Source organism: Pelophylax lessonae (genome assembly GCF_965119305.1).
Source record: "Pelophylax lessonae genome assembly, chromosome: 6".
Taxonomy (NCBI): Eukaryota; Metazoa; Chordata; class Amphibia; order Anura; family Ranidae; genus Pelophylax; species Pelophylax lessonae.
Genome location: NC_138773.1, coordinates 109,578,565 through 109,585,674, shown reverse-complemented (window position 1 = coordinate 109,585,674; position 7,110 = coordinate 109,578,565). Strand labels below are relative to the sequence as shown.

At 47.7% G+C, this 7,110-nt stretch overlaps 1 protein-coding gene across 1 annotated transcript in view; it reads left to right on the top strand.

The window, feature by feature from the left end:
- Window positions 1-2,208: 2,208 nt before the first annotated feature.
- Window positions 2,209-7,110, top strand: part of VWA3A (von Willebrand factor A domain containing 3A) — a 112,066-nt gene continuing 107,164 nt past the window's right edge. The window contains exon 1 of the mRNA XM_082261287.1: window positions 2,209-2,304. The gene's annotated coding sequence lies outside the window, so the exon portion shown is untranslated. The remainder of the gene's footprint in view (window positions 2,305-7,110) is intronic.

Sequence of the window (7,110 nt, the reverse complement as noted above, 5' to 3'; positions counted from 1 at the left end):
GCAGTCTACTACTTTTTCAGAAGCTGTCCCCCTCTCCCCTTTGCTGTCTTCCTGTCCTGTGCTGGTGTTCTGCCGAAAACTCCAACTTGCCAAAACCTCCAACCATGTCACTTCCGGTGACTCTCCAGCAGCAATAATTGGAGATTTCAACGAGTTGGCTGTTTTGACAGAACACTGGCAGCTTATACAATATGGTACACGATATAATAAGTGGACATCATTAGTCCGCCTGCCAGTAACCAACAACATGGCCGCCTCCAAAGCAGTAACAACTTTTTTCCTCCTTACACGGTGTTCTGTAAAAATAGCCAACTCGTCATGTACCGTAGTGTATACATTGCCCTTGTTCTGTGAAAACTCTAACTCGCCAAAACCTCCAACCACATCATTTCCAGTGACTCTCCAGCCGCAATAATTGGAGATTTCGACGAGTTGGTTGTTCTGACAGAACACCGGCAGCGTATACACTACAGTACATGATATAATGAGTGGACATTGTTAGTCTACCCACTAGTAACCAACAATATGGCCGCCTCCAAGGCAGTGACAACTTTTTTCCTTCTTACCCGGTGTTCTGTCAAAACAGCCAACTCGTCATGTATCGTAGTATATACACTGCCGGTGTTCTGTCAAAACACCAACTCGTTGAAATCTTTAAATATTGCCGCGGGAGAGTCACCGGAGGTGACGCGGTTGGAGATTTTGGCGAGTTTTCAGCAGGACACCGGTGTTCTATCAGAATACCTATCAGATTCTGCAACCGGAAGTGGTTTGGATGAGAACAACTTACTGTACATGCGCCATGCATTCCAACATGGCAGCTATGCATTCCAATAGGTTTCCTAATGTGACAGAACATTGGCGGACATCTTACACCCATGTAAGTCTTGAATTTTACATTTATTCTATCAGTAAACTCACCTTATATACTGAAAAAGACTATTTCACCACGACCAAGTGAAAAAGTTTATTACACTATATAATCAGTTTGTCGCTGAGCAGTGCAGGGTGTACCAAGATGGTCGCCACCTTCTGCCTGCAGGTTTCTCGCTATATTTACTATATTGCAATAATATTAGAAATGTAATACTGTTATTCAGTCTATAAGGTGAGTTTACTGCTAAAATAAATGTAAAATTCAAGACTTGCGTGGGTGTTAGAAGATGCCCGTCGCTGCTTCGTGTTCTGTCACATTAGGAAACCTATTGGAACGCATAGTGGGCATGTTGGAGCGCATGGCACCTGCACAGTAAGTTGAACGTCCAAACGTCACTTCCGGTTGCAGAATCTGATAGATAGAGGTATTCTGACAGAACACCTGCGGCAGCACGGCACTCTTGCGCGAACCGACGTAGCTCTACGTTGGTCGCGCGCCTGCAGCTAGGGGGGGGGAGCTCGTCAGCCGATGCATGTGTCAGGCAGCTCCGATTGCCACCTGACACTCTCGATCGTTCCCCGCTGAGAGAGAAGGAAGGGCAGCTGAAGTAAACACAGCCGACCATCCTTCTCCCTGGGAAGATCACAGAGCTCATTAAAAATGACAAAAATCTTTCCCGTAGTTAGTAAACGCAATAACTTTTGCGCAAACCAATCAAAATATGCTTATTGCGATTTTATTTTAACCAAAAATATGTAGCAGAAAACAAATTGGCCTAAAATGTTAAAAAATTTTGATTTTTCCTATTTTTATTATTTTTTTGAGAGTGTTATATTGCAGAAAGTGAAAAATATTGGGTTTTTTTTTGTTTGTTTTTTTCAAAATTGTTGCTTTTTTTTTTGTTTATAGCGCAAAAAATAAAAATCACACAGGTGATCAAATACCACCAAAAAAAAGCTCTATTTTTTGGAAAAAAAGGATGTCAAAGTAACGCAGTGTCAAATCGCACAATAGGGCCTGGTCATTAAGTGGGAAAATCTTCCGGTCTTAAAGTGGTTAAACTCCAGTCCACACCCTGCTATTATACAGAACTCCATTCAATGGAAGCTGTTCTCTGCCTAGCAACCGACTGTACCAACACAGCTTTCCAACAGGTTTTTCTGTTACACTTTTTAAATGAATATCTGAAGATGATTCCTGAGATATATCTAACTGATAAATTAATGTTACCAGCATAGAACACCCCCTTCTTTGTAGGAATGTCTCTTTAGTATACATCCTCCCCCTCCCTCTGTCAGTGGTTGGGGCCGTTGCTCTGGAGACACAGTACACATCTCTGCTGCCGGAAGTCACTCTCACCCTGAGTCTGCTGTAATTCTAATGGAAGTCGTAGTGTGATGCTAAACATACTGAAATCAGCTTAACAGGTACAAATGCATCATCAGATGTCATGTGTGATATGCTTTGTATGTTTCTTTTTTATCAATAGGTTTTTTTTGGATAATGAGAAAAACAAAAATGATTAGGTTTCGTTCACATGGACGTAAAAATGTAACTGATAATTATTGGAACAAAGGTTCCTGCGTTATATGATACTTGCTTTTAGATCTATTTTGTAAGTGTAAACATGTCCTCTTCTTTTAATTTCAGTACGAGAATGCACACATATGTCCTCAAATGCAGATTTTTGGATTTTGCGTTACAGATTTGAACACATTGTATGTTTATTGGAAACAATGCTGCTGTGTTCAGATCCATAAATAAAAAATTATGCATTTTTTACGGCCGCATGAATGAGCCCTTACAGAGAATTAGTTGTATATGTAAAGTCAAACACACCATATATAGCATTGTATCCATTATAGAGAAATATATTACCATCATAGCTATAGAACTGTTAGAAAAATAATTTTATCAGTGAGTTTATTGCCTCTATTTTATGTTTATTCAGCACATAATATATAGAATAAAATTTTTCACAATAACTAGAAAAGCGTTTCGGTTCATCAGACAGGATGAAATATTGTGTTCTTAGAAAATGAGATGAGAATATCAGAGGAATTATTAATTTTTTTTTGCATGCTATTCTCGTATCAAATATTAAGGCGTTACTAAAGTTACAAAAAAAATCTCGTATGACAGAATACAACTTCGGAAGTGATGTAATGTATTGTATTGTAATGTATTCTTTCATTTCCGAGCATGCGTGGTTTTGGTTTTCTGATTTTTCTCAGATGAATACTGTACTGATTAAACAAAAATCGTATGTTCTGGTATCGCAATTTTCAGGTTTGTCCTTCTGAATAATTTTGCATGAACTGTTGTGATCGGTTCTCATAAGATGTGTACTAACGATCAGATTATTGCATGATCGTTCTAAAAGCAATATTTCTCTTACGTCCTCCGACAGTCGCCGCCACTTCATATTCATCACTAATGGGGTTATTGACCTTTGCTCCGTAGGAGTAGCTAGGCAACAAAATAGTTAATATCAAAATTTTTAGCATATCCCACCCCTAGGGGGTGGTCCCCTCAGTCAATACCTCCCTGCTTCCTGCATTCCCAACTCAGTTTCTAATGCCTAGCTTAGGAGTAGGCTGGCTGTTCCTGTGCTGGGGCTCTCAGTCTCAGCTTCTTTTCTCTTTTTGATTTTATTTGGAGTTTTTTTCTCTTTCTTTTACTTAGCTGTTTATTTTCAGCATTAGTTAGCTTCTTCTGATGAAGATGATCGTGCGGAGCTGGGTCTCGGCCTGGCCACCCTGGATCCCAGGGCTCAGGGCCAGGGGCTTCCCAGCCTGCCATCGAGCGTTCAGCACAGGTTTCCCTGGCACATTGAACGACCCATCCCTGTTCGCTGCAGGGATGCTGTCGGTGAGGTGGCTACCTCACTGGACGCCATTGCGGTTTCGCACCGCAGTTCCATTGCGTCACGGCTGCGACACTCCCTGTCCTCAGTACAGCGGTTTGGTCGCTGGAGCAGGCTCTTCACGCCATCCGGACTGGTAAGTGTATCTCTATGTGGGGACCTGTCTATTGGGTGTCAGTCTGGGACTGTGTGACCCTGCATGTCTGTGTGGCTGCTGAGCTCCCTGTCAGTTCCTGTGTGGAATTCCTGCCTGTGTGTGGGCTGTGAGGGGGGGGGCTCTCCTGCTCTGCTGATTGCATACCTGAAGCAGTCTGGTTTTGGACATGATGTGCGGCGATCGCTGCGGCGATCCGCCATTTTTTTGCGGCAGAATTATGGTGGCCGGTCCAGTGTGGTAGGCGCGCCGTTTTGGCGCCAAACGCCGCCATTTTAGCGGCGATCGATCTGGCCACATGTGCGGCGCCATTTTCTATTTGCCTATGGAATCCTCAGCCGGGCGGCCATGTTTGTGTAGCCTTACATAGGCTTTACAGGGGCGGTCAGTCATTGCATCACTTCCTTTTGCTCTGGGACAGCGATCGGTGCAGCAGCCAGTGTGATCTCTCCAGGTTTTACCTTTCCATTTTCCTGTATTCCTTGCCTAGTGTTCTTATCCCTGTGGGGGTCGGTGTATTCAGTGGGTGCGGTGGGCTACGCTCGCCGCGATCTTAAAGGGGCAGTACTCCTTTTTTCCTAATACTACTGGGGCATGGATTCTCAGGATTGTAAGTTTCCTCCCGCCTTGGTGGGGGGCCAAGGGGCTGCTGCTTCCCCCGAGGGGGCTGATCTGGCTACTATTGTGGCAAATTTGGCTGCTCAGGTGCAGATGCTGGTGGCTGATCGATCCAAAAAACGGCCCAGAGTGTCAATTTCCTCTGATTCAGAGGGCGATGGGGCTGCTATGGCTGGAGTGCCCTTCTCAGGGTCTCACTCATCTCTAGACCTTGTGGGGTCTGAGGGGGAGGCTGAGGTGGAGGGGGTTGACAATTCTCCCCCTGGCTCGTCTGAAGAGCTTGTACTCATGGATGAGTTGGTTGCTTCTATCAAGCAAACACTGCATTTGCAGGATGAACCATGTCCTCCTGCTTTAATGTCCTCTTATGGGACGCAAAGGAAACGCAAAACATTGCAGGTTTTTCCTTGCTCTGCGGAATTTCAGTGCGCGGTTGATGAGCAATGGCGCAATTTAAAAAAGCCTTTTGCTGTGCCGAGTAGGTTCAAGCTGCGTTATCCATTTACACCCGCCACGGATGAGCGCTGGTGTGTGCCGCCTCAGGTGGATCATGCAGTGGCGATTTTAAATAAATCCACTGCGATCCCGGCTGAGGATACCCCGGTGTTCCGGGACCCTGCGGACAGGAGATTGGAGTCTCTGGCCCGTCATTCTTATACGGTTGCTGGCTCTCTGCTGAAGCCGATTTTTGCTTCCATTATGGCAGCCCAGGCTATTGCGGATTGGACGCAGGTGCTCAGGCGCACCCTGGTGGCTGACTCTGCCCCGCCGACAACTTTGGCTATGGTGGATCAGATTCATCAGAGTGTCATGTATTTGTGTGATGCGGACTTGGATTTGGTCCCTTTGGCTGCGCGTCTTTCTAGTGTGGCGGTATTGAACCGTCGCCTGATATGGCTGAAATGTTGGTCGGTTGACCAATCATCTCGCAAGACTTTGGCTAATTTGCCCTACGCGGGATCTCGCCTTTTTGGCGAATCTTTGGATACTCTGATAAAGGGTATTTCTGGGGGTAAGAGCACTCTCCTGCCCCAGACTCACAAGAATAAGTTTGTTCGCGGTAAGAAGAATACCTCCTTTAGGCCCTCTCAGGGGTCCTTTCGTGCCTTTCGGTCGCACTATAAGGGCAAGCCCTTCAAGGGACAAGGCTCCCAGAAGAAGCCGTGGACGGGTAAGCAGAAGTCCGGCCAGTCCGGGTCCGCTGCCCATAACAATACGGCCTGAAGGGACGCCCTCACCCGGTTCTGGGGTGGGGGGACGTTTGCTCGGTTTTCTTCAACCCTGGCTGGACCGCATTCGGGACAGGTGGGTTCAGGAAATCGTTCGATCTGGATACAAGATCGAGTTTCTCTCTCGGCCGGCAGGCAGATTTTTCCCCTCAAACCTTCAGCTGGCTCCGGAGCGCTTGCGGGATCTGCACCTGGCGGTGCGGGACCTGCGGGCCCAGGGAGTGGTTTTTCCGGTGCCTCATCGGGACAGATTTCGCGGGTTCTATTCCAATCTGTTCACTGTGCCCAGAAAGGAGGGCAAGGTATGTCCGATTCTGGACTTGAAAGCTCTGAACCACTTTGTGCGGGTTCGCAAGTATCGTATGTAATCCCTGCGCTCGGTGGTGGCTGCCCTGGTTCCGGGGGAATTCATGGCCTCCATCGATTTGAAGGATGCGTATCTTCACATTCCAATTTTCGAGGGTCACCAGAGGTACCTTCGATTCGCCATTGCGGAAGATCACTACCAATTTGTGGCGTTACCCTTCGGTCTCGCTTCGGCTCCGCGGGTTTTCACCAAGGTGCTTGCGCCGGTCCTGGCTTTACTGAGAGCCCAGGACATCTCTGTCTTGGGGTATCTGGACGATATCTTGATTCGGTCTGCGACCAGTCAGGGCCTGGTGAACGACCTGTCCATCACGATGCAGACTCTGCAGGAGTTCGGTTGGACGATAAATTTCCCAAAGTCAACGTTGTGTCCGTCCGTTCGTCTTCCCTACCTGGGAATGATACTGGACTCTGTTCAAGCGAAGGTCTTCCTGCCGGAAGACAAGCTCCAGACACTTCAGAGCGAAGTCAGGTCCCTCTGGGACAATCAGTGCTCGTCCCTCCGGACGTGTATGAGGTGTCTGGGTTTGATGGTCTCGGCTTTCGAGGCGATTCCCTTCGCCCAGTTTCACACGCGGGATCTTCAGGCGGAGGTCCTGGCCAAGTGGGACGGGCGTCCGCAATCTCTGGATCTGCGGATTTCGTTGAGCCGCCTCACCCGAAGGGGTCTTTTGTGGTGGCTCCAGTCCCCGGCGGTGTCGGGGGGCAAGTCTTTTCGTCCTTTGTCGTGGACGGTGATCACCACGGATGCCAGCCTGTCGGGCTGGGGTGGTGTCCTGGGCGTTCTGTCTGCCCAGGGAACTTGGTCGGGGGAGGAATCCTCCCTTCCGATCAACATTCTGGAATTGTGAGCAATACGTCTCTGCCTTCTGCGTTGGACGGACAGACTTCAAGGCTGTCCGGTTCGGGTGCAGACCGACAATGCCACAGCGGTGGCCTACATCAACCACCAAGGGGGCACCAGGAGTGCCCGCGCGGCTCGGGAAGTGGCCGACATTCT